This window comes from Bos grunniens, chromosome 5, assembly GCF_055505025.1.
Source record: "Bos grunniens cultivar Pamir isolate PY7600 chromosome 5, Bosgru_T2T1.0, whole genome shotgun sequence".
NCBI lineage: Eukaryota > Metazoa > Chordata > Mammalia > Artiodactyla > Bovidae > Bos > Bos grunniens.
In genome coordinates, this window is record NC_141169.1 from 25228160 (window position 1) to 25254616 (window position 26457).

Here is a 26457-nt window from a genome sequence, read left to right on the forward strand (position 1 = left end):
CTGAGGACTTGATTCCTTTCATCTCCAAGGGTCCATGATTTTAGAAGAGGAGTATAAAAAAAGCAAAGTTAAAGATGAGGTATTTTCTCAAGGATTCAAAGAGCATTTTCAATGAACAAAAAGACCCCAAGCTTTTCTATCAAAATGATCTGCTTTTCCTGTTTCACAGCAGAAAGATCATTTTGGGCACCTGGAGACAAGGAAAGAGGATCCAAAAAAAAAAGGAGTAAAGATGGTTTATTAACAAAAAGACTTGGATTCAAAATCACACACCGCCACTTAAGAGCTGTGTAATCTTGGAAAGTTTACATCCCCGAGGCTGAATATCATCTGGAACCTAGAGGAAACAATACTTTCCTCGTAGGGTTTTTATGAGGATGAAATGACATGGAAAACATTCAATATATGGTAGCTATTATTGTGGTTGCAATTAGATTCTGGAACTTGAACAAGGCCTGGCCTCACTTCTTATTTCACCAGATTGCCTGGTTCAGCAGAGTGTAGGGAATACTGACTTCACAAGCACAGAGCCAGTGGCTAATAAACACACATAGCAACAAATCACACTGGTAAACCAATCTCCCTCCGCTAATAACTGCTTCCCAGGCTTCTGCATTTGCTTTGTTAAAGAACTCAATAGGTCCTGAGGGCTATGAAACCAAATCTTCTAGAAAAGGGTGAGTTACATCAGAATTAAAGATTCTGTTAAGGGCCTAGTACTATGGGAGGAACCCATTCAAAGCCATCCTTATTAAAGAAGGCTAAGCAAAAAGCAGTCCATCCTAAAGGAAATCAGTCCTGAATATTCATTGGAAGGACTGATACTGAAGCTGAAACTCCAATACTTTGGCCACCTGATGCAAAGAACTGACTCATCTGAAAAGACCCCGATGCTGGGAAAGATTGAAGGCAGGAGGAGAAGGGGACAACAGAGGATGAGATGGTTGGATGGCATCACTGATTCAGTGGACATGATTTTGAGTAAACTCCGGGAGTTGGCGATGGACAGGGAGGCATGGAGTGCTGCAGTCCATGGGGTTGCAAGGAGTCAGACATGACTGAGCGACTGAACTGAACTGAAGCAAAAACACTAAGTAACTTGGCATGTTTTCTGAGGCTTACCTTACACCCTCCCCTCAACCAATCCTTTCAGGTGACAAACTTTTACTGAGATGCACTATGTACCACATTGAGTGCTGGGGCACAAAAATGAAAACATATGGCCCCTTCCCCTCAGAGAGTTCAGGCTTGCAAGTGAGACAGTTGCAAGAATCAGTTAGTATGGTACATGCTATCAGTGCTAATGAGAAACACAGGTTTATAAACGGACTATCTAACACAAACAAACATCTTTTTGTTTCCTTAATGTAAGATATTTCCATAATGTTGGGATTTTATATAGTGCCCATGGTTGACTTTAGAAATTAGGGGAAATAAAAACTTTACAGGAAAAATAAAGAGCTCAATGATGGAATGATATGACTGATTTTCTAACATTCAAATACAGGGGTGAGTGCCAAAATTCAGCAAAGAACCAGAACTTTGATGGGACCCATGAGAAGAAAGGAGGGCACCCCACACCACCTGGAGGTGAAACTGACAAGTCAGGCTTCCCCAAGAAAGCGGTACTTAAGGTGAGACAAGAACTGAGTGACAGTTTGCCAGTGAGAGTGTAAACTGGAGTAAATGCAGCCCTTTTAGAGAGCAATCCGGGAATATCTGTCAGTATTTAAAATGTGCAGGAACTTCCCTGGTCGTCCAGTGGCTAAGACTCTCTGCTCCCCATGCAGGGGGCCTGGGTTCAACCCCTGGTCAGGGAACTCGATCCCACACGCCACAACAAAGACTGAAGATCCCACGTGCCACAACTGTGAACTGGCACAGCCAAACAAAATAAATATTTTTTTAAAATAAAATGTGTAGACCCCTCCACTCAGATGCTCCTCTTCTACTGAGATGAATGCCAGGAAACATACACAAAGGTCTGTATAAAAAGATGTTCACTGCATCACTTGGATGCATAAGTGATAAGTATATAATAAGTATATAAAAAGATGACACTGGAAATAACTTGTGTCCACCAAGAGGGGATTCTTTAAATAAAGTGGGAAGTACACCAGAACATAACTATGAAAATATAAAACTTACAAATAGCATATTAAGTTTTAAAAGGCAAGTTACAGAATAGCGTGATCTTATTTTTGTATAAATAATTTTATATATACTTCGTTTGTATATGAATAGGAAAAGTCAGAAAAGATACACAACAAGCCATATTAGGCCTATGAGAGCTGGTAGGGGAGGGAGAGGGGTGAGGAGAGGGAATTTCATTCTCTCACCTTCTCTATATTTACATTTTTATGACAACGTATTTCTTTAGTATTTAAAAAAGTTTTTTTTAAAAGTTTATTAATTGGATAGTTATGAGTACAAAAAAAGCAGAGATTTTAGAGAGTGTGTATTCAGAAACAGGCTTCCCTGGCAGCTCAGCGGTAAAGAATCCGTCTGCCAATGCAGGAGATGCAAGTTCAGTCCCTGGATCAGGAGGCTCCCCTGGAGGAGGGCATGGCAACCCATTCCAGTATTTTTGCCTGGAGAATCCCATGGACAGGAGCCCCATGGGCTCCTGTAGTCCACGGGGCCTCAAAGAGTTGGACACGACTTAGCACCTGAGCACATGTGCATGCATTCAGAAACAGATGGTTGCTATTTGAATACAGGAGGCACCTGAGTGCAGGCGACGGGATCCAGGGGAGGCTTCACAGGAGAGACTGAAATGAGGGGTTCTCCTTGGAGAATGGAGGACAGAGAGTACGGAATGAGTAAACAGCACAAGAACAGAAGAACCGAAGAATGCTCTTCAAACGGACGAGAACAGTGCAGAGAAAAGTGGACCAGGGATTTTCAAGAGTGAAAAGCAGGAAACATCTGAAGAGCAGAGGTATCAACACATCTTTTTATTTTTTAATTTTTTTAACACATCTTTTTAAAGGAGGGTATCTACTAAACAGATTAAAAACTAAATTTTCACTAAATCCCGACTACAACTTTGTTTGCTGAGAGGGAAAGTAGAGGGAGAGAGAAAGTTGTTTTAAACAACAGAACAATTTAAATTAAAATGCCAATTTATTCACAAATTGTTCCATTACAAATACCAGTGACACAACGGAAAGGGCTTTGAAAGCAAACCTGTAGTTCGTCCAAGATGAGTTTCAGACCAAACCCCAGCCTCTCCCTCTTTCTCCCTGGTGGAGACTCACTTATCCCATTCGTTTTTGGGAGCCCAATCCTTCTCTCAGAAAGATCTAAGGTAAGTGGTTTATACTTCAGTGTGAACTTATAGTCATTCTTACCTTTCAACATATTTTAATTTTAGGTCCTAACTTCCCTGGTGGCTCAGATGGTAAAGAATCTGCCTGAAATGCAGTAGGACCGAGTTCAATCCCTGGGTCAGGAAGATCCCAAGAAGGAAATGGCAATCCACTCCAGTATTCTTGCCTGGAGAATTCCATGGACAAAGGAGTATGGCGGGCTACAGTCCATGGGGTTGCAAAGAGTCAAACACAACTGAGCAACTAACACTTTCACTAAATACAAATCCTTAATTTAGAGATCCAATGTTTTTTAAAGCAATTGTGAACATCAGGCAACAGGTGAAGATGGAGGGAGAAAGTTCCTCATGGCCATGGGTGGAGTCACCTACACTTGGAAGCTAGTCTTCTTTTCATGTCTAAACCACATGGAAACAGCCCTCTCAGAACTGTGAGCTTGGTCCAGGATCCATAGGTTGGATTCTAAAACACTGATGGAGTAGAGGTGGGGATATTAGTCCCTTGTAGCTCATTTCCTTAAAACACATCAGCAAATGAACTGAAGCTATAGCCACTTTCTGGTTAATCTAATCAACTAGAGACAAGAAAACTAGTGAATTCTGCTGAGAAAGTATCCCTCTGGTGGTTAAATGGTCTCTTGGGCTGTCCACATCCATCAAATTAATTCAATAACGCTAAGCTCTCATTTCACATTGTGTTATATGAATATTACTCTGCAGGTTCAATGTTGATGACCTAATAAGCATCTCACCAGCATTTGTGAATAGCTTGGCAGCTAAAAGGTCTCTTTCTCCCTTCCTAAAGCAGGGTCTAAAACAATGCCCACGGGATCCTGGGGGAAGTACCACAACTACCACAGTTGAAACCCTGCCCCACTTTTAAACAGGGGCTTCAATTACGAAAAGGTGATGGTTTAAAACGCTTTAAGTTGACTGTATGTTTCCCAATCCAAAAAATAAGTAATTTTAAGGCATCTGGCAATTGATAGGGAGAGTAAATATATGAGGGTTAATCGTCCTACACTGCTCATATTTGGAACAATAATAAAAGGGAAAATGAAATAGCAAACATTTTTTAAAGTCTTGCTAACAAGACTAACGAGTAACCATTTCTGACCTATCAGATGGGCAAATTTTTTAAAAACATTCTTCCAATGTGGGAGAGTATTTAAGAAAGCTGGTGCTGGGCTGTCCTGGTGGCTGAGTGGTAAAGAATCTGCCTGCCAGTGCAGGAGACACAGGTTTGATCCCTGATTCGGGAAGACCCCACACGCCTCGGAGCAACTAAGACTGCGCAGCACAACTACTGAGCCTGTGCCCTAGAGTCTCTGCTCTGCAACGAGAGATACTACCGCAGTGAGAAGCTGGAGCACTGCAGGTGAACTGCAGCCCCCGCAGAACAAAGACCCAGCACTGCCAAAAATAAATATACATACAATTATTTAAAAAAGAAAGCTGGGCCCGGTGAGAGTATACTTCCTTTCAAAGAATAACTTGAAATTTTGTTCAAAACATCTTTTAATGTGCATATGCTATGATTCAGCTATTTCATTTCTAGGGACATATTCTAATAAAATAAACAAGTATACAAAGAAAGATGGACAAAGATAATCTTTGTAGTGGTAACCTGTAATAGTAAAAAGTTGTAAAAATCACAAATTTCCATTAGTAGTGAGCTGTAACTTATGTTATAAAATGGAATACTACACAGTCATTAGCACTGATAATGCAGAGGCATATGGATTCATAAGTAGATTCATAACATGCTAGTAATGACAGAGGCAGGTTATAACACCTTATATAGCATGAAATTTCACTTCCGTTAAGCAACACAGACACACATACACAGAATATAAATTAAGAAGTGTTAAGCAATTTATACACACATACATCCTAAACTATAAATTGAAAAAGTACAATTCTCTTCAAAATATGCTAGCATAAACTGTGATATACAGATGTGTGAGTTTTAATTTATATCCTACAAGTAAGCGCTTATTTAGCATCTTAAAGACTTAATTATATGTTGGGGCTTCCCAGATGGCTCAGTGGTAAAGAATCTGCTTGCCCATGCAGGAGACACGGGTTTGATCCTGGGTCAGGAAGATCCCCTGGAGAAGGAAATGGCAACCCACTCCAGTATTCTTGCCTGGGAAACCCATGGACGGAGGAGCTCAGCAGGCTACAGTCCATGGGGTCGAAAACAGTCAGACATGACCTAGTAATGACCAGAACAACAAATCACATGTTGACATGTCTATTATAAGGCTTCAATTACTTTTATTCTCTGATTAATATCAGAGCATTTGTTAATAACCATAATGGATATTGGAAATGATTGTTACTGATAAAAAGACACGTGTTGCAAATATATGGCTCAGCCTGAAATGTTATACCAGCAACTCTGCCACGGTCCAGGTGTGAGAATCAGGCGAGCCCAGCTGCCTCTGGCCCTCCAGCTCGTGTGGAGGTGGGTTCTGTGGTGTGAGCAGCCTGTGAGGCCAGCTGAATCCCACAGCTGCGGTGCTACAACTGCTCGCCCCACATGCTTCCATTCAAGGCGCTCCACTTAGGGTCTGGAAGGCCGGGAGCTGGGGCCTCACCGGCAGTTCCCAGCGTGGCTGTGTGCCCATCTGGTGATGCATGGTTGTCCCTGTAACAGGATTTGGTCCAGAGAACGGTTTTTGATTTACCCTTCTACCTCTTTGGGAAGCTGTGGCAATGGTCTTTGCCACGGGCCTCGCCATGGTCCTCACCTCCAGGGATCTATAATCATTGGAGGCTACTGATACCTACCAAGCATGACCTTATTAATTGTGAACTACTGAACTGACTTTGGTCACCGTGCAACCAAGGCTGTCGTATGCCGGAAATGCAGCAGTGATTACCTACAAATTGTGGGACACTGAGACTCCTGCCCACCCTTCTCCAAGGTGCTTTCTAATTTTTCCTGTAATGAACAGGCAGTATGTGTTTTCTAATAAATAAATAAAAGGAAACAAACTGCACAGACTGCACTGTCACCACCTGCTGGCAAATACTTAGAAGGGCCACTCAGGTTAATGCAGACTCATCACCAGTAAGCAGCAGGGCTGAAGCTCTACTCACTGGCTTCAAGTCATTTTCTATTCAGGAGTGTAACATTTGGATTGTTCTGGAGGGGAAAAAAAAAATCACCTATTGTGATGGACAGCATACTTTAAAGTAGGAAGCTCTCTTTAAGCAAGCTGTGTTAAAAGAATTCTGACTTTTCCGAAGAAAAATACAGTTCCATTGACTGTGGTCTAAGTATAAAGAAAATCATACTCTGCTGGATGTAACATTATTAATTTGGTCATCTGTCAAATAGTCCACATGTTCTTAAATGCATCCCTCCCAACTATCAATATGTAAAGCAAAATACATGTCTACTGGACCTGTCTTCACAAAAACATCTATTACCTGATGACTGTAAGCTGAAAAAGGAAATGGCAACCCACTCCAGTACTCTTGCCTGGAAAATCCCATTAACAGAGGAGCCTGGAGGGCTACAGTTCATGGGGTTGCAAAGAATCAGACATAACTTAGCAATGAAACAACTATTGACTATAAGTTAGGTCTATATTCTATAAGATGTCAATCCACATCACCACTTGACTTTTTCCCATTGCTGATGGCATTCCCACGCTTCCTTCAGCACCATCTATTGCCACAGCTGTTTGGCACTGTCTGAACAGAAGGCGTAAAAACAGCCCTTACTACCACTACCCATGTGCTGTGTGATCATCTGGGAGTTTCCTTCACAAAGCACCATCCCCAAACAAAATGTTCTCCTTTATACCTTCATTCACTCTTTTCTTACCACAGGATGGCATATCTTTACCTTTGCCTGTCCACCCCACGCCATCTTCTTGAGGCCAGTATCAAATATCAGTAAAGCCTTGTTTAATTTATCCCCCAAGAAGTAAATGTTTCTTGCTCTGTGGTCTTGGAATACTGTGTTGGTCTCCTTCTAGCAGTACTTGCTTCATCCTAACTTAGACGATACTGTTGCAAACGTGAGTTGTATGAACCAGCCGACATGCACACTTAGCACTCATGGAGCACCCCCCGCCACCATGATGTTTGACTGAGTATTTGCCAAGTTGAAAGTGTGAACCTCTGAATATATGGCTCAGATCTAAATAGCCACTGACTTGGATATGTGTGAGCACACTCTTCACACACATACACACACACATATACACCACGGATATAACCAGCTCAGGTGGTGAGAGATGATACCAAACACAGTAAGAATGTCACCGAGGTCAGCAGCTTCACATGCAAAGCCAAAACAGTGCCATGGGCTACACCCAGTTTAAATCATTTTAAGGATCTGGTTCTTTGGCTGTTTTTAACCAGGGGGTCGTCAAAATGGACTCAATCAGTAAGGCTATAATCTCTTCAGTCTTAATATCTCTGCTGAATTTCTAACAGGAATATCAGTATCTTAGCCTCAGGGTTCGGGTTCTGTAAGCAAAGCCAATTCCGCACAGCCACAGATGGCAGGAAAAGGCAGCAGTTACAACAGCTCCATGACGGGACAGCCTTTCCCCAGGCTGCTCTCTGGGCAACAGGGCCTCCTGGTGGCACAGGACTCGTGCGTGCGACCGGCCACAGGTAACCGCCTCCCTCTCCCTGTCAACCTCTGCTGTCTTCCGTGCCCAACTCCCATCACCCCAGCTCAGGAAACAGGAAGGCTGCTGCCCTCAGAACATCCATCCTGCCAGTTCACCCCATTCCACCCTGTCCTCTCTCCAGTGGAAGAGGATGCTACAAGGACACCCACCCCACTTCCAACCATCTCTCTCCCATTACACCCTCACACACTACTCATCATTTCTATACATTATTTACACATCCTCTTTCATTAATAAATATGTTACTTGGAATCCTTGCTTGAAATGAATGGAAAACAGACAAATCCTTTTAACAGGGAGGATGGGGAGCAAGGGCCCACTGTGAGCGTGACACACACACACTCAGTGGTTATTCACACAGAGGGCACACAAGACTGTACCTGCAACTGTTAATCCACTCTCCACACTGGAAGGGACTACAGCGGTCCTCTAATTTCAGGAGGGCCCAGACTTTCGGATTCCAAGGCAGGTGCAACTCTCTCCCCCACACGATCATCCTACATAATTAAAAGGGAAGGAACAACATGGAGCTGCCAGTACTCTATGTTACCATTTTGGGACTTTTTAAAATCACCATCTCTTTTGGAAAAGGATTCTTTAGTATCACAAAGGAACATGCTACCAGAATGACAATGATTAAATTTAGCTTTATGAAACTGACTTCGTTGCATTTCCTCGGTCATGGACCTGAGCTGGTTTGGGGATAGACTAATAGGAATCAGTGACCTAGATTGTTCCAAAGTTTCAGATCCTCCAAGAACCAAAGTTTTAGATGTTAAAGATATTATATCATTACTGTACATTATTTCAGTACAGTTAATATTTTTGATTAAATAAACTCACATTTTTAGTTTTCTTTTAAAAGAAAACTATAGATCATGTCCATAAAGGAAAAATCAATATCACTTGCCACAAATAAAAGCAACCACAAATGAATGCAATAAAAACAAAACATGTTATTAAATTCCAGCTAGATACTATTGCCTGGTCTCTCTCTGCACTGCCAAGGGAGATTGGCAAGTGTTAGAGCCGTTATTAAAGACTATCATTAAAAAAGCTTTCTCTTTGACAAGATCAGAGGGTTGAAATTAAATTGAAAAGAAATTACTTTCACACAAGGTGATGCAATATTATTTAGTGCTAGATCCAGGCTCCATCTAAAATCATCTCTAGTGGTTCATGTCCTACTCAAGAGGCATACTAATCAAGACACTTTGGTGGCTGAATCTCATTCATTCATTCAACACACTTCCTGAGCACCTACTACGTTCCAAGCAAGGTACACAATAGAATGAACAAAACAAACGTGGTACGTTTCACAAAAAAGCTCACCTTTCAGTGGTGAAACCTACATTAAACAAACGGTGACACAAAGTGTATTTGTGGGGACTTCCCGGCTGGTCCAGTGGTTAAGACTCCATGCTTCCGCTACAGGGGGCATAGGTTTGATCTGTGGTCAGGGAATTAATATCCCACGTGCCACACAGTGCAGTCAAAAAATGAAAAAAAAACTCAAAAAAAGTATATTTGTGCTGTTTTATATAAATATATGTAGATACGTGTAAGATATATCAAAATATGATATGCCTGTGATAAGGTTGTATACACACACACACAAACATGCCTTTATTTGTTAAGTGCTATAAACAAAAAAGGGCTTCCCAGGTGGCACTAGTGGTAAAGAACCCACCTGCCAATGAAGGAGATATAAGACACAAGGGTTCGATCCATGGGTCGGGAAGATTCCCTGAAGGAAGACACGGCAACCCACTCCAGTATTCTTGCCTGGAGAATCCCATGGACAGAGGAGCCTGGCAAGCTACAGTTCACAGGGTCGCAAAGAGTTGCACAGAACTGAAGCAATTTAGCAGGCATGCATAAAGAGAAAAGAACAAGGTGTCATGGTATAGTTTTATTAGTAAGACTCTAAACAAGGGGTTCAGGAAAACCTTATGTGAATGTAACAATTAAGTTGAGCCTATAGGAAGAGCAAGATTTAGCAGGCTGAAAGTGTCGGGGGAGGGGCGGGGGAGAATGCGTGGGGCATTCTAGGCAGAGGTAACCATAGTGTAGACAAGAGCTTGGCTCCTCTGGGGAACTGGAAAAAAGAAGCGCGGCTGGAATGCAGCAAGTAGAGGAAGAGTTTTCCAGCCTCTGTCGAGTGATCAGAACCTTTCTACCTCTCTCTGCAAAGATCTCTTCCATCCTTACACCGCTCCCCAGAAATGTCTCCTTTTACTAAAGAGAAACCCATCTCTCTGCCTCATTTAATGAGTTTACACATTAATATAGCAGTTCAACCCTTTGCCTCACAGACAGAAAAAAATTCAACCCTTCTTCCACATGGGAGCCCATTATATATCTGCAGAGAGCTAGCATGTTACACCTGAAGCTTCTCTTCCAAATTAGACAACACCCAAGTTTCTGCGCTACATATGGTCTGTGTCACTCTTGCATGGAAGGTAGATTTTCCAAGGCCCATTTCTGTCATGGCATTAGAATTTCCCTCTCCACATATAATCCAAAGTTTGTTTTCAGCCTTGGGTATTCTTTTATTTTGCTCTGTTAGAAAAAGCTTTTCTGGATAATACCCAAATAAGTTAAGGTCAGGCCTGAATTTCTTAAGAACTGGGAAATCTCAAATGTATACCATCATTAATATTTATTTCTTCTTTCATGTCTCTTTCCCACATCTTGGAAGACACATTTCATTTGTAGGGGTGGGCTAAGGATCTTTTTCAAATAATGGAGTGGCAATAGATTCTGATCTAAACTGAATTCAAAGATATCATACTCAAAACTTGCAGTATAAAAAAACACACAAGTTATTATTGCTCAAACTGACCATCCATTTATTTGGAAGACTCTGGGAAGGTGCATGTAATGCAAGAAAACTGCTTTGGATTGCTTCACGTCCAGCCCCAGACTCCCTGGAAACTAGGGTGAGGTTACAGGGACAGTGCTGTGTAAGCAGGGCACTCTGCCAAGCAGGGCTCACATATCTCCACTTCAAGACTGGAGTGGAAAAACAGACCAAAACTCTCATGAATAAATAGTGTATCCTTGGCATGCTGGATGAAAGTTAAGTGGCCTTTAACACAATTTATCCAAATAAATTGGCATCTCTCAGTATTCCTACCCGCTGCCTCCCTGCCCTCTCCCCTCTTATCATATTAGGTCCAATTTCTAGCTGCTTCCTGTTGCAAGGTGAATTGTCCCAGGGAAAAAAGGTTGCTTCCACGTGATCTCTTATTCCTGAAGCTTCTTTCACTCTGTGGCTGTCATATTACCCATTACCCCTTCATCAGGTGAGGCCCTGTGGTCTGAGGAAAAGCAGAAGAAATTCAAAGGCAATGAGCTGCTTCTTCCCTATTAGTCCTAATACCTTTGGGGTAGGTAGTGGGAGATACTGAATAGAACAGAGAAAGTCTATCTTCTCATTAGCCTGCCCATCACAGCTCTCCTTCAGCATGTAATCTGAAGAAGTACCATGCAGGTATGAGTAAAATTGTATCACCAATAGCATTAAAGCTTAGTGAATTTAAGTGACAGATGAAAGGGCTTCTCTGTCTCACCAGAAGCAGCCGACATGTAAAGCTGTAGGGAACAGTGTTCCCATTAAAATACCAACTCCTAGAGGGCAGAGGGGGCTTCCCAGGTGGCGCTAGTTGTAAAGAACCCACCTGCCAATGCAGGAGACATAAGAGTTGCGGGTTCGATCCCTGGGTCGGGAAGATCCCCTGGAGGAGGGCATGGCAACACACTCCAGTATTCTTACCTGGGAAATTCCATGGACAGAGGAGCCTGAGAGGTTACAGTCCATGGGGTCGCAACAAGTCAGACACCATTGAGTGACTAACACTCACACTCGCTCTTTCTTCCACTTTACCCTTCCCTTCCCTGAAAAGACACTGTTTTGGTGAGACTCTAATGTTGTTTTCCTTTTTCCTTTTATTTTCGTGCTTTTATATTTGATGTTTAAAATCATCTTCAGGAAAATTCTAGGGGAAAAAGTGAAAGTGTGTTTGTGTAAATTGACACCAGTTGCTATAACAGATAACTCCCCAATCTTAGTAGCTTAACACAATCGATCTTCCCCTCAACTCACATAAATTCCCAAATGAGTGTTCTTTTTTTTAAAATTGGAGTTTAGTTGCTCTACAATGTTGTGTTAATATCTGCTGCACAGCAAAATGAATCAGCCATACATAGACACAGATCCCTCTTTGTCACCACGGAGCACTGAGTTCCCTGTGCTACAGAACAGGTTCTCATTAGTTATTTATTTTATACATGCGTGTGCTCAGTTGCTCAGTCATATCTGCCTCTTTGCTACCTCAAGGACTGTAGCCCACCAGGCTCCTCTGTCCATGGAATTTTTCAGGCAAGAATACTGGGGCAAATTGCCATTTCCTACTCCAGGGGATCTTCCCAGCCCAGGGATCGAGCTCACGTCTCCTCCGTCAGCAGGCAGATTCTTTACTACCGTGCTACCTGGGAAGCCCATTTTATACACGGTACTGTATCCACGTCAATCCCAATCCCCAAGTCATCCCACTCCCCTTTTGCCCCTTGGCGTCCATATGTTTGTTCTCTATATCTGTGTCTCTATTTCTACTTTGCAAATAGGCTCATCTGTACCACTTTCCCAGATTTGTTAAGTCTGCAACCCAATTTAAAAGCAAACTATGCCATCCAGTAAGCTTATTTCCTTAGAAGACATTATTTTAGAAAGTGCAGAGCAGAATATAATTTACAAGTCATTAAGAAAAACACCCTCTGCTGCCTTCCTAGCAAAACACTTCCCCACTCCTTGCTGACAGATGACTTCAAAACAGCCTCTGAAAGGAATCTTAACAACTGTGAGCAGTTGAATAGTGAACAGCACAAAGAAAGGAGGGTTTATTATGCATTTGTTTGCTTCTCAAGAAGAAGACTTAGGAGAGATTTTCTGGGGGCTCATCTTCCCCCAAATTTTTATTGATGCATGAACTTCAAACTCTTCATTGTAAAAATTTCAAATACACAAAAGAGAGAGACTAAAGAGAAGAAGTAACTCTTTCAAGGTTTCCCAGCAACAGAGGCAGGATGTGAACCCAGGTCTAGTTAACTCTGCAGTCCAAGCCCTTAACGGTGCTACCACCCTACCACCTTCTGTTGACATGTTCATTGGTTCCAAAGTACAGGTGAAGGTTAATGTCCTTCTGAATCTAGTGTGTGTTGAGGATGGGAATAGATGGGAAAGGATAGAAGGAACACTCCCGCCCAAGGTCTGGGGAAATCCCTGGGGCAGACAGGGACCCTGACAACAATTTACAGACATGACCTCGAGGGCATCAGCTTTCCCAGACCTCACCGGGAACCGCAGTAACCAACACCTATTCTGGGAAGTCCCTCTAACCAGCAGGCCACTCCAGGCTGTGGGTTCCTGTGGACCAGCCCCTGGTGCCCTGCTGAGTCAGAACATTCCCAATCCCACTAGGAAGAGGTGGATTATCAGACAAGTGTTGCTGAAGCAGACAGATGGCAAATTCAGACTATATAATCTGAAGTAAGATTACTAAAAGGATTGTTTACAAAGGTGTGGGTAGGGTATGGGGCCAAAACTCATGACCATAGGGACAGTCACCACCCAAGGCTCGATAGAGAGAAGGAAGGAACTGCTGAAGTCCCAGGAGGGAGGAATATGGAGACTCTCCTTCACCAGAGCTGAAACCTGTGGTCAAGGTGGACTCAGGAGCCAGAGGGGACTTAAGAGGGAGGAAGCTGGGAAAACTTACTTTACTATGAATCTTCTCTCCCGACCACTCTCACTGGCCTCCCCGCTGGCTGAAACCAATGGGGAAACCAGAGGATGAGGGAGCCTGGTAGCTGGTTCACAGTTCATCTCCCAGGACTCAGAGCAGGATGGAGAAGGAGGGCTGGGGCTGCCGGTGAAAGCTGGCAGGACACAGGGGCTCACAGCCACCTTCCTGATGGTACCAAGCCACGGCTTAAGTGGACACATACTCGGCAATGCCCAGGACTCTAGCTCTCCAAACATTCAATGGGCCGCCTTCTCCCCACATCTGCCTACGGTGGCTCAGAGCAGCTGAAGCGATCAGAGCACACTGCTCCTCAGTTCAAAACCTTCCAACATTGTCCACCTCATTCAGAATAAATCCAAGTCCCAGAATGGTCTGTGAAGCTCTTTATAAGCTGGCTTCTGCTGCCCTCTCTGGTCTTACTGCCTGACTCACACGTGTAAATGTGGGTGTGTACTGAATGAATTAATGAACACGCACAAGCATGAGAGACAGAACTGCTTCATTTCAGCTGAGCTCTGCTTCTGAGTTCTCACCTCAGTGCCCCAGAGCACTTGGCCAAGCCCTGTAGCGGAGCTGTACTTTCATCACACCTATTGTTAATGGTTTTTCATAACTATCAAGGTAATTCACGTTCACTGTAGAAAAAGAACAAAAATTTGAAGATTAATTCAGCCACTGTCAACAGAGCTTTTATGCATATATTTAGTATAGAAAACTGGTATACTATTATGATTTTGAGAGTTCCAAAGAATAGCAAGAAGAGATAAGAAAGCCTTCCTCAGTGATCAATGCAAAGAAATAGAGGAAAACAACAGAATGGGAATGACTAGAGATCTCTTCAACAAAATTAGAGATACCAAGGGAACATGTCATGCAAAGATGGCCTCGATAAAAGACAGAAATGGTATGGACCTAACAGAAGCAGAAAATATTAAGAAGAGGTGGCAAGAATACACAGAAGAACTGTACAAAAAAGATCTTCACGACCAAGATAATCACAATGGTATGATCACTCACCTGGAGCCAGACATCCTGGAATGTGAAGTCAAGTGGGCCTTAGGAAGCATCACTACGAACAAAGCTAGTGGAGGTGATGGAATTCCAGTGGAGCTATTTCAAATCCTGAAAGATGATGCTGTCAAAGTGCTCCACTCAATATGCCAGCAAATTTGGAAAACTCAGCAGTGGCCACAGGACTGGAAAAGGTCAGTTTTTATTCCAATCCCAAAAAAGGCAATGCCAAAGAATGCTCAAACTACCGCACAATTGCACTCATCTCACATGCTAGTAAAGTAATGCTCAAATTCTCCAAGCCAGGCTTCAGCAATACGTGAACCGTGAACTTCCAGATGTTCAAGCTGGTTTTAGAAAAGGCAGAGGAACCAGAGATCGAATTGCCAACACCCGCTGGATCATGGAAAAAGCAAGAGAGTTTCAGAAAAATATCTATTTCTGCTTTATTGACTATGCCAAAGCCTTTGACTGTGTGGATCACAATAAACTGTGGAAAATTCTGAAAGAGATGGGAATACCAGACCACCTGACCTGCCTCTTGAGAAACCTATATGCAGGTCAGGAGGCAACAGTTAGAACTGGACATGGAACAACAGACTGGTTTAAAATAGGAAAAGGAGTACGTCAACGCTGTATATTGTCACTCTGCTTATTTAACTTCTATGCAGAGTACATCATGAGAAACGCTGGGCTGGAAGAAGCACAGGCTGGAATCAAGATTGCCGGGAGAAATATCAAGAACCTCAGATATGCAGATGACACCACCCTTATGGCAGAAAGTGAAGAGGAACTAAGAAGCCTCTTGATGAAAGTGAAAGAAGAGAGTGAAAAAGTTGGCTTAAAACTCAACATTCAGAAAAGGAAGATCATGGCATCTGGTCCCATCACTTCATGGGAAATAGATGGGGAAACAGTGGAAACAGTGTCAGACTTTATTTTGGGGGGCTCCAAAATCACTACAGATGGTGACTGCAGCCATGAAATTAAAAGACGCTTACTCCTTGGAAGGAAAGTTATGACCAACCTAGATAGCATATTGAAAAGCAGAGACATTACTCTGCCAACAAAGGTCCATCTAGTCAAGGCTATGGTTTTTCCTGTGGTCACGTATGGATGTGAGAGTTGGACTGTGAAGAAGGCTGAGCGCCGAAGAATTGATGCTTTTGAACTGTGGTGTTGGAGAAGACTCCTTGAGAGTCCCTTGGACTGCAAGGAGATCCAACCAGTCCATTCTGAAGGAGACCAGCCCTGGGATTTCTTTGGAAGGAATGATGCTAAAGCTGAAACTCCAGTACTTTGGCCACCTCATGCAAAGAGTTGACTCATTGGAAAAGACTCTGATGCTGGAAGGGATTGGAGGCAGGAGGAAAAGGGGACAACAGAGGATGAGATGGTTGGATGGCATCACCGACTCGATGGACGTGAGTTTGAGTGAATTCCGGGAGTTGGTGATGGACAGGGAGGCCTGGCATACTGCGATTCATGGGGTCACAGAGTCGGACACGACTGAGCCAATGAACTGTTTGAACCGATTCTCATTTAACAATGTGGCATTAAACTTTCTTCCAAAACATATTGTTTCAAGACTGCATTGCATTTCACTGAGTCTCCAAACTAATGTCACTAACTAATCCCCTACTACTGTACATTCCATTTGTTTCCCTTTTTCTAGCTATCATAAAAAACAATAATAAACATTCTTTCATATCCACGTTTCCATTATTATATGCTCCAGACAGATTCCTATAACTGCTTGACAAATGCAAATACAAATTAGAGCATTTCGAAGTATTACTGAATTGCTCTCCAGAACAAGTGCCTCGATTAACACTCCCAGTATCGGTATTTAAATACAGTCATCTCCTTTTTCTTTTACTAATACTGGGTATTAATATTTTTAAAAATATATAATACCATGTTGAAACTGTCAATTTTCTATCTCTATTAAATAATTAGATCACAGATTTCTTGAGAAAGAAAACTGTCTTTGACTTCTGATATACAGCAGGCACTTGATGTTGGAAGGATGGATGAATGGATAGATGGATGGATTGGATGGATGGACGGATGGATGGATGGAATGGACAGACTAGATGGATTGAATAGATGAATTTTGTTAAGGAGTACCAAGAAAGACACTGAGCCACATGAATAAGTTGTCTTTTTCCAATTTCTAGGACACTCCTGACTGGTTTGTGTATTCATCACGGTGACAGTCTCTCCTCTTTGGTTAAATTCCACTGGGCATCACTTTGTTTTTGATTATAAAGCATTGGGCTCGTATTCCACCAAATCTGGCTCTCCCTCCCAGTTGGCTTCAGCAAAGAGGTATTAAAATTACTAATTTGGGCTTACGTGTTTACAGTCTCAAGTATAACTAATTAACATTTTAACAGCAGAATAACAAGTCCCAGATTTTCCTTAGTAAAGCAAAACTGAAAGTAAACAGCATAATGGACGGCTCCATAGCATCCAAACCCACCACCTAGAAAGATATCATCACCAGGGGCTGCAGCTTACCGAGAATCTGTACTGAGAGAAATTTAACCCAGTGATGCCACCATGGGGAGCTGCCTGGTACCCATTCACCCCATGTGCAGACCACAACTTGTCAGTCCTCGGGGAATCAGTAAGGGGAGGGGCTGGAGTCTTGTCTGCTGGTGTAGCCCCTGTGCCCAGCATTGTCTGAAACACGGTAAAGTGAGGTGAAGTGAAAGTCACTCGGTTGCGTCTGACTCTTTGAGACTCCGTGGACTGAGTCCATGGAATTCTCCAGACAGAATACTGGAGTGGGTAGCCTTTCCCTTCTCCAGGGGATCTTCCCAACTCAGGGATCAAACCCAGGTATCCCGCATTGCAGGCAGATTTCTTTACCAGCTGAGCCACTAGGGAAGCCCAAGAATACTGGTGCGGGTAGCCTATCCCTTCTCCAGTGGATCTTCCCAACCCAGGGCCTCCTGCATTGCAAGCAGATTCTTTACCAACTGAGCTATGAGGGAAGCCTCTGACACATGGTAAATACCGGTTAAGTGTCTAGTGAATAAGCAGACCCCAAAGAGAGGGAATATGGGGCAAGAAGATTCATGGAAGCCTGGTTATACTGAGTGGGCTATACTGCTCATAAATTCTTGAACCTGGATTTGGACCTAGGTCAGAAACAACCCCATTCACTTTCTCTGTTCTATGCTGTCTTTCCACATTAGAGAACAATGTTTAATGCCCTCTTTCTGAAAACCTGTGCTGCAATAAATAATCTGAGTCACAGTTTCAAATTTAAAGTGCCTCAAATAATCAATCGTATTTCATCTACTGTGAAGGGGTTCTCACAGCAACATTCCCCCTGTTTCTAATGACCCCAGTATGCTAAAAAGATATGGAAGCAAGAACTACTGTCTATCCACAACAAACTGGCACTAAAATCATAGGCTTCTTGGGCTGGGAAGACAGAAGCAAAATGAACAATGTACTCTCCAATTTGCTTTTGTTTTTTCATATGTACCCTGTGGCTGGAGATAAGAGTTAATCACTTTAATGACATCAAGTGCCAATAACAGCTTATGTGCAAACATAGCAGAAGAAGCCGTATAACTTATCTACTCATTTATTTGGCATTAGGCACCATGGAACCCAGGAGACCCCAGTTCAATCCCTGGATTGGGAAGATTCCCTGGAGAAGGGAAAGGCAACCCACTCCAGTATTCTGGCCTGGAGAATTCCATGGACTGTATAGCCCATGGGGTCACAAAGAGTCGGACACAACTGAACAACTTTTACTTTCAGGCACCATGGAAACAAAGACAGGAGGTTCCTCCTACCCTCATGATTGTCAACTGGAGAGATCTATACACAATCTATCAGAGTACAATATGGAAAAAGCACAAAGAGACCCATGTTCATGTTACAGGAAGTTTCTGACCAGGTTTCTCAAGGAGGTGAGAAGTTGTGGCCTTAAGAAAAAAGAATGGACTGTTAGAAAGCAAGAAGGACCATGAATTATATTAGTTGAGAATATATTAATTATACTAGAAGTTACTCATTGAGTGCCCTACTATGGAACCAGGATACCCTCACTAAGGTAGAACCTGTTATTATCCCCATTTTAGAGAGGAGGAAGCTGAAGCTTAGTTTAAATAATTTGCCCAGCTAGTTAAGTTCCTAACCATAAGGAGAAGCAACTGAAAGTAAAGATGTGAAAACTGTATATAACAATCATTGTCCCAAATACCACTTGAAAATTAGGTGTAAACTTACTGATGATCTGCTGTTACATAACAAGCTACTTTCAACACTTAATGGTATAAATAAATAAACATTTATTATCTTTTAGTTTCTGTGAGTCAAGAGTTGAGGAGCAGCTTAGTTGGGCTGTTCTGGCTCAAGATCCCTCAGGAGTTTGCAGTCAAGATGGCAACTGAGGCTGTGTTCATCTGAAGACTTGACTGGGGCTGGAAGATCTATTTCCAAGACGGCTGCTGGCATGAAGCCTTCATTTTCTTGCTTTGGGAATCTCTCCACAGGAGTCAATATCCTCATGCCATGGCCCTTGGCTTCCCCAGAACTAGTACTTCAAAGGAGAGCAACACAGAAGCCACAGTGCCTTTTATGACTTACTCTCCAAAGTCTGACATCATCCCTTCCTCAACTTTCTATTAATTAGAAGTGAGTTTTGGGGGGTTTCCCTCGGGGTCCAGTGGTTAAGAATCTGCCTTGCAATGCAGGGGACACAGGTTCAATCTGTGGTTGAAGAACTAAGATCCCACATGCCAAGGAGCAACTAAACCCACACACTGCAAATTACTGAGCCTGTGTGCCACAACCAGAGACCCAACGAAGACCCCTCGTGCTGCAGCTGAGACCCGAAGCAGCCAAATAGATATTTTTTAAAAAGAAGCAGTGAGTTGTTAAGCACAGGCCATAACCAAGGGGAAAACAATCTCTTCTACCTTTTAAATGGAGGAGAATATTTGGACATATTTTTAAACCACCACTAGACCTCAGACTGGAAATTAGAATTGACTGCAAGGACCCTATCTAGAGAAAAAGATTTGCATCCCAGAAAAAAGGGGGTGACAAATAAACCAGGTCCCAGGTGCTGGGGAAATAAGATGGCAGCTCTAGGCCATCAAAGGGCCAGGGAGCTGTTCACATTCATTAAAGACTGAGGTGAAATTATTTGAGAGGAGTTAGGTGCCTGGTAAAATTCATAGTTTTTGAAACAGCAACATGCAGTTAAAAAAAAATACTTCTCTACTGTTATTAATTTCTTTTGGTTTTCCCTGCCATTGAGCAAAAGATCTTTTGAAAATGTTTTTATTTCTTAGATGTGTTTCTAGAAAGGAGTTGGGCTGGATAGAAACAAAGGAATTAAGATCTCAGGAGCAGAGGGGAGTGGCAGCCGGGACCAAGGGGAGGGAGACCAGGGGATTGGAAGAGGAGGAGCAGGGCCCCCGGGTAAGCTGCTCCCACCAGAGAGTCTCCTTCAGGGCTCTCCTGGGCATGCTGCAGACCGGTGAAAACCGGTGTTCTGTTCAAAAGGGAGGGGCTCCTCCGTTTCAGAGCATGCAGAACCTAGATGGAAATGAACCTCCGAGCCCAGAAAGCTGAATGTTAAACCAATTTACATGACCTCCCAAATGCAAAAATACAGACCATGAAAGGTCTTAACATATTGCACGCAGTGTCTGCACCAAGTTGGAGAAAAATAGAGGAGGCAAAGCCAAGAGAAAGACGAGCGTCGTGGCAAAATGAATGATGTTCAGCTGGACCTGGGTTCGAATTCTAGCGTCTTCTCTCACCAGCTGGGACACGGTGGGAAAGCTATTCTTTCTGAGGTTTGATTCTCTGATTGTAAAGATGGGGGTACTAGCAATTTCCTCACCAAGTGGTGAGGATTTAATGAGAGATGTAAGCATTCGATGATGGTCATATTATTAACACACAACAGGGTAGCTAAGATATGAAGTTGACCTTTAGAAATAAAAACGGAGAACGTTTGCTTATTTTCTCCATCTCGGTGTACAGTTTATGAGAAATCCTCTCAAGCGTTGCTCAGAGAACAGATGGTGAGTCAGGCACCTTCTCTCCCTCTCCCAGCCTCCCTGACCTCCAATGCTCTGCTCTCCAGGGCAAGGGGCCGGCCCCACCTCCCCTGGGCTAGCAGGGGAAAACGCAAAGAGCTGCTGTCCCCAGAATACCAGCAGCATCTCCAGATGGGGTAAGTTCTGGGGAGGAGCTGGGGCAGTGAACTCCCAGGGTTCCTTCATCCCCATCTTTCTGAGACCATGGGTTTTTTTGCCCAGCATTGTTTAGGTCAGTTCAGTTGCTCAGTCGTGTCCGACTCTTTGCGACCCCATGAATCACAGCACGCCAGGCCTCCCTGTCCATCACCAACTCCCGGAGTTCACTCAAACTCGTGTCCATCGAGTCGGTGGTGCCATCCAGCCATCTCATCCTCTGTCATCCCCTTCTCCTCCTGCCCCCAACCCCCTCCAGCATCAGAATCTTTTCCAATGAGTCAAGCCCTACTCAACAGCAGCTTTTTCACATCCCAGAAATCAGGCACCACGGTGGCCCTGTGGGCCTCCTGGAATCCTAGGGAATGGGATGCTGGAATACTAGGGAAAGGGGTACTAAGGGTAGGTAAGGACCCTCTCTGCAGCACACAGTGAGAAATAACCCTTCAGGGTTATTATCACTTCAGCTTCAGGTCACAAGCCACAGAGCAATATAAGCTCATAACCAGTGGGGCTGTGTGCCTACGTCCAGCAGTGCAGTTCGAAGGCCTTTATGAAAAGGAAAACAAATTACACAGGTGTTATAAGGTACCTTAAAAGAAGCTGATGGCAACACAGATGCAACTAAGCATTATCCTAGGCGAAGTAAGTCAGAAAGAGAAAGACAAAAGCCGTACGACACCACTTATCGTGGAATCTAAGGTAGGGCACAACTGAACCTATCCACAAAACGGAGACAGACTCACAGGCAGAGAGATCAGATTTGCGGTCGCCAAGGGACAGGGGGAGGCTGGAGTGGGAATGTGGGGTTGGTAGATGTAAACCATCGCATCTAGCATGGGTAAAAGAACAAAACCCCACTGTATAGTCCAGGGAACTATATCCAGTCTCCTGGAAAGAACCATCATGAAAAATATTTTAAAAGGAGTGTCTATACGTGCAAAGCTCACTCACTCTGCTATATAGCAGAGATGGAACAATGCTGTAAATCAGGTTTTTTAAAAAGCTGATGAAAGGATAATTGCTGTTTCCCACTCCACATGACCAAGTGTCAACACATCAACAGGTCAGCTGGTCAGCTCACTCCCACTCTCCAGTGGGGAAGGGGACGAGCTGCAGCCCAAAGCTGGCAGAACGCGCAGGGCGGAAACCGGCTGAAATTCTTTTCCAGACCTCGTCCTTACTGTTTCCCAAGTCTCATCAGGGAAACAGTTCCTTGACCTCCTTGATACCTTGCCAGCCAAACAGGAAACTTCAGGCCCACGTGGCCACATCCCGTTAATAACGGAAGCACTCTCCTAAAAGCAGGCAAGCCCGGCTTTAGGAAGGATCCAATCAGCAGATACAATACAAAATTTTCATAAACGATTCATGCCTCTCCAGGGCTTCCCTGGGACTTATCAGGAGAGGAGGGAAGACGGCACTGACAGCCTCCTGGGAAGTCAAATTATTCTGGAATCTTGGGGAATAAACAGAATGTGTTGCTATTTACTTTTAATAACAAAACCGCCTAGCACCTGTCTACACCTGTCTCTCAGTCAAAGAAAATTGTTATTGCTGTTACAGGGGAACGGCTGGCTCTAAGGGCTGCCAGACACACGTGCGCAGGGGAACTCAGGTGGACCCTCCGTGGAGTTAGGAGACACTTGATCGCACACCCACCAGGTAGCTCAGACTGACTCCGGCCGGCAGCTTCTGGCCCTTTCTGAGCAGTAGGAATTTTTCAAGTTCTCTGTACAATAGTTTCCTCATCCTCTGGGTCAACAACAACAGCCAAAACTTACTGAGCCCTTGTGATACAGCAGGTACTGTTCTGATACGTATTATCTCTTTTCTTTTCACAGCTACCCTGAGAGGCAGGTTCTATCATCATCCCCGTATCCTACAAATGCAGAAAGTGAGACAAACGGAGTTTCAAGAAGGAAGCTAGCCAAGGTCCTGCAGCTGAAAGAACAGAGCTGGGATTCAAACTCACAGTCTGGTCCCAGAGGCTGTACACTTGCCACTGTGATATCCGAACTTGCTTATTGCATTCCATATGTGTTTCTGGGTTTTCTCATGACATTTGAGGATTAAGTCCTTCTCCCCTTCTTCGAAATCCTACCAAAACCAGGTGGCCTTCGATGGCGGGCATCTCATACCTGTTGGTCAGTGTCTATGTTTCAGCAGCCTCGACCCAGGAGAAGACTGCTGTTTCATGCTTTAAAAAGAAAACCAAAACTTAACATTGACTTTTTGAGATTTCTTATGCCAAATGTTATTTTCTAGTGATGACGTAATTTTATTTCCCTAAAGAAGCAGAATAAAATGGTGGAACAAGGGTTTTGAAGAGAGAGAGAAAGGTTCCAATTGGCCTCCTGCCATTTCTTGATGAGTGACCTTAGGCAAGTTATTTAATCTCTCTCAGTCTGAGACTCCAAGCCTATAAAATGTGGGTAACCATACTTATCTTTGAATATTATGATGAGAAACGAAGGATATAAAGTATAGAAAGCATCTATTATAAGAGTAATTCTCTAAGGCTTTTTCCTGTTCTAAAGGCCTGTGACTCTGTAGCTATATCTCTTGGGTGGTTATACATCTTCAAGGAAGCAAGCGTTAGCTTTGCTGGCTTGCTTCATTCTCAAGCATGTCCTGGCTGTGGAGCATCAACGAGCCTCCACTGAGTACTGTCCTCCAGTGCACGGCCCACGCCTTCCACCCCAGACAGCACTAAGGCACACGTGTGTGCAAAGAGAACCAACCGTTCCAAGAAGAAAATGACCGAGCAGAAGACTGACAGGAGAAGGCACTTCTTGCTGCCCCTGTGTCAGGCTAGATGAGAGAAATTTTTAGGGAAGAGCAGACTGAGACAGGCAGAGAAGGTGAAAAAAAATTCAGTTCAGTTCAGTAGCTCAGTAGCTACTGTTGTGTTCGACTCTTTGCGACCCCATGAATCGCAGCACGCCAGGCCTCCCTGTCCATCACCAACTCCTGGAGTTCACCCAAACTCATGTCCATTGAGTTGGTGATGCCATCCAGCCATCTCATCCTCTGTCGTTCCCCTTCTCCTCCTGCCCTCAATCTTTCCCAGCATCAGGGTGTTTTCCAATGAGTCAGCTCTTCTCATCAGGTGGCCAAAGTATTGGAGTTTCAGCTTCAACATCAGTCCTTCCAATGAACACCCAGGGCTGATCTCCTTTAGGATGGACTGGTTGGATGTCCTTGCAGTCCAAGGGACTCTCAAGACTCTTCTCCAACACCACAGTTAAAAAGCATCAATTCTCTGGTGCTCAGCTTTCTTTATAGTCCAACTCTCACATCCATACACGACCACTGGAAAAACCATAGCCTTGACTAGACGGACCTTTGTCGGCAAAGTAATGTCTCTGCTTTTTAATATGCTGTCTAGGTTGGTCATAACTTTCCTTCCAAGGAGGAAGCGTCTTTTAATTTCATGGCTGCGATCACCATCTGCAGTGATTTTGGAACCCAAAAATATAAAGTCTGATACTGTTTCCACTGTTTCCCCATCTATCTGTCAGTTTCCCCATCTATCTGTCATGAAGTGAAGCCATGATCTTAGTTTTCTGAATGTTGAGCTTTAAGCCAACCTTTTCACTCTCTTCTTTCACTTTCATCAAGAGGCTTTTTAGTTCCTCTTCACTTTCTGCCATAAGGGTGATGTCATCTGCATATCTGAGGTTCTTGATATTTCTCCCGGCAATCTTGATTCCAGCTTGTGCTTCCTTCAGCCCAGCATTTCTCATGATGTACTCTGCATATAAATTAAATAAGCAGGGTGACAATATACAGCCTTGACGTACTCCTTTTCCTATTTGGAACCAGTCTGTTGTTCCATGTCCAGTTCTAACTGTTGCTTCCTGACCTGCATACAGATTTCTCAAGAGGCAGGTCAGGTGGTCTGGTATTCCCATCTCTTTAAGATAAAAAAAATTTCAGGAAGGGCTCAGAAAGAGAGCACAGTGAGATCTGGAGTGTAAAGATGGAACATCACCAGCTATATTCAGTCAACAATAAGACAGCTGGTTAGGCAGCAGATTTAATGGCAGGAAGTTAGAATTAAACAAATAATTGATAGTGGATAGATTATTGTTATATTTTGCTTTACCAAGTTCATGTATGTGACCCTACTTAATACTTACAAGGGCAATGCTAAGCTGGCATTATCTCTACTTTGCTATTGAGTCAGAGACACTCAAAGACTCTGGTGCTGGGAAAGACTGAAGGCAAAAGGAGAAGGGGGCGACAGAGGATGAGATGGTTAGACAGCATCACCAACTCAATGGACATGAAGAGGACAGTGGAGGACAGAGGAGCCTGGCATGCTGCGTTCATGGGGTCACCAAGAGTTGGACACAACTTAACAAATGAACAACAACAATGACTCAGTTCACTTTATTTCCAAATTTGATCCTCAAAATAATTAGAAAAGATGAAATATAATTAATCATATTTCATCCACTTCAAAGGGGTGCTCACGGCAACCTTCCCTCTGCTTCTGATGACCTCAGTATGCTAAAAAGATATGGAAGCAAGAACTATTGTCTACCCACAACAACTGGCACTAAAACCACAGGCTTCTTGGGCTGGGAAGACAGAAAGCAAAATGAGCAATGTATTCTCCAATTTGCTTTTGTTTTTTCATATGTACCCTCTGGCTGGAGATAAGAGCTAATCACTTAATGCCATCAAGTGCCAGTAATAACTTATGTGCAAGCATAGCAGAAGAAGTTGTACAACTTATCTATTCATTTATTTGGCATTAAGCACCATGGAAACAAAGACAGGAGGTTCCTCCTACCCTCATGATTATTATCTCCATATATAATGCTAACTTTATTATCCTGAAATGAAATCTAACTCATAAATAATGTAACAGCCATAACTGTGACAACTAAAACTGTCCCCCAAAATATCCAAAGTACTGTTGAGGGGATAGGATGCCCTCACCCACCCAAAGTCAAAGGTAGGGCCAAGTCACAAACTCAGGTCTCCAGACTTCTGGAACAAGGTTTTTCATTGAAAAGGTGGATGTGGCCAGAGTAGAGGACAGACCACCAGAGCTATGAATGGGAAGCCTGAACATCAGTGAGGTCAGGCCTGCAGCTTCCTGTCCTTCTGCCACTGGCCACCGGTATTGAGAAGATGAAGACATTTCCATCCATCACATTCACTCCCATCCTCAGGTCTTCAGTCTCTAGAACTCATCTTGGCGAAATGGAAATTTTGTCTTCTGTTATGGTATAGAGTCCGTATCCCAGTTCTAACAAAAAGTGTAAAAATACAGGATTCTTCTTGAGAAGAATCATTTACATTCTCAATGGCCAATTCAAATCAAGTTATAATACAAAACACATTTGCTTTAAAAGTCTATGCTGGGAAGGAATGGAGACACAGAGGTAGAAAAG

The 26457-nt window shown here is 43.4% G+C and overlaps 1 protein-coding gene across 11 annotated transcripts in view; it reads right to left on the reverse strand.

The window, feature by feature from the left end:
* The window catches only part of TMCC3 (transmembrane and coiled-coil domain family 3), a 288800-nt gene that overhangs the window by 178276 nt on the left and 84067 nt on the right, over window positions 1-26457 (reverse strand). For 6 of the 11 annotated variants that reach the window (XM_086399088.1, XM_086399087.1, XM_086399095.1 and 3 more), the window contains one exon: window positions 8373-8489. The exons of the other annotated variants lie outside the window; for them this stretch is intronic. The gene's annotated coding sequence lies outside the window, so the exon portion shown is untranslated. The remainder of the gene's footprint in view (window positions 1-8372; window positions 8490-26457) is intronic. 11 annotated transcript variants of the gene reach the window in all.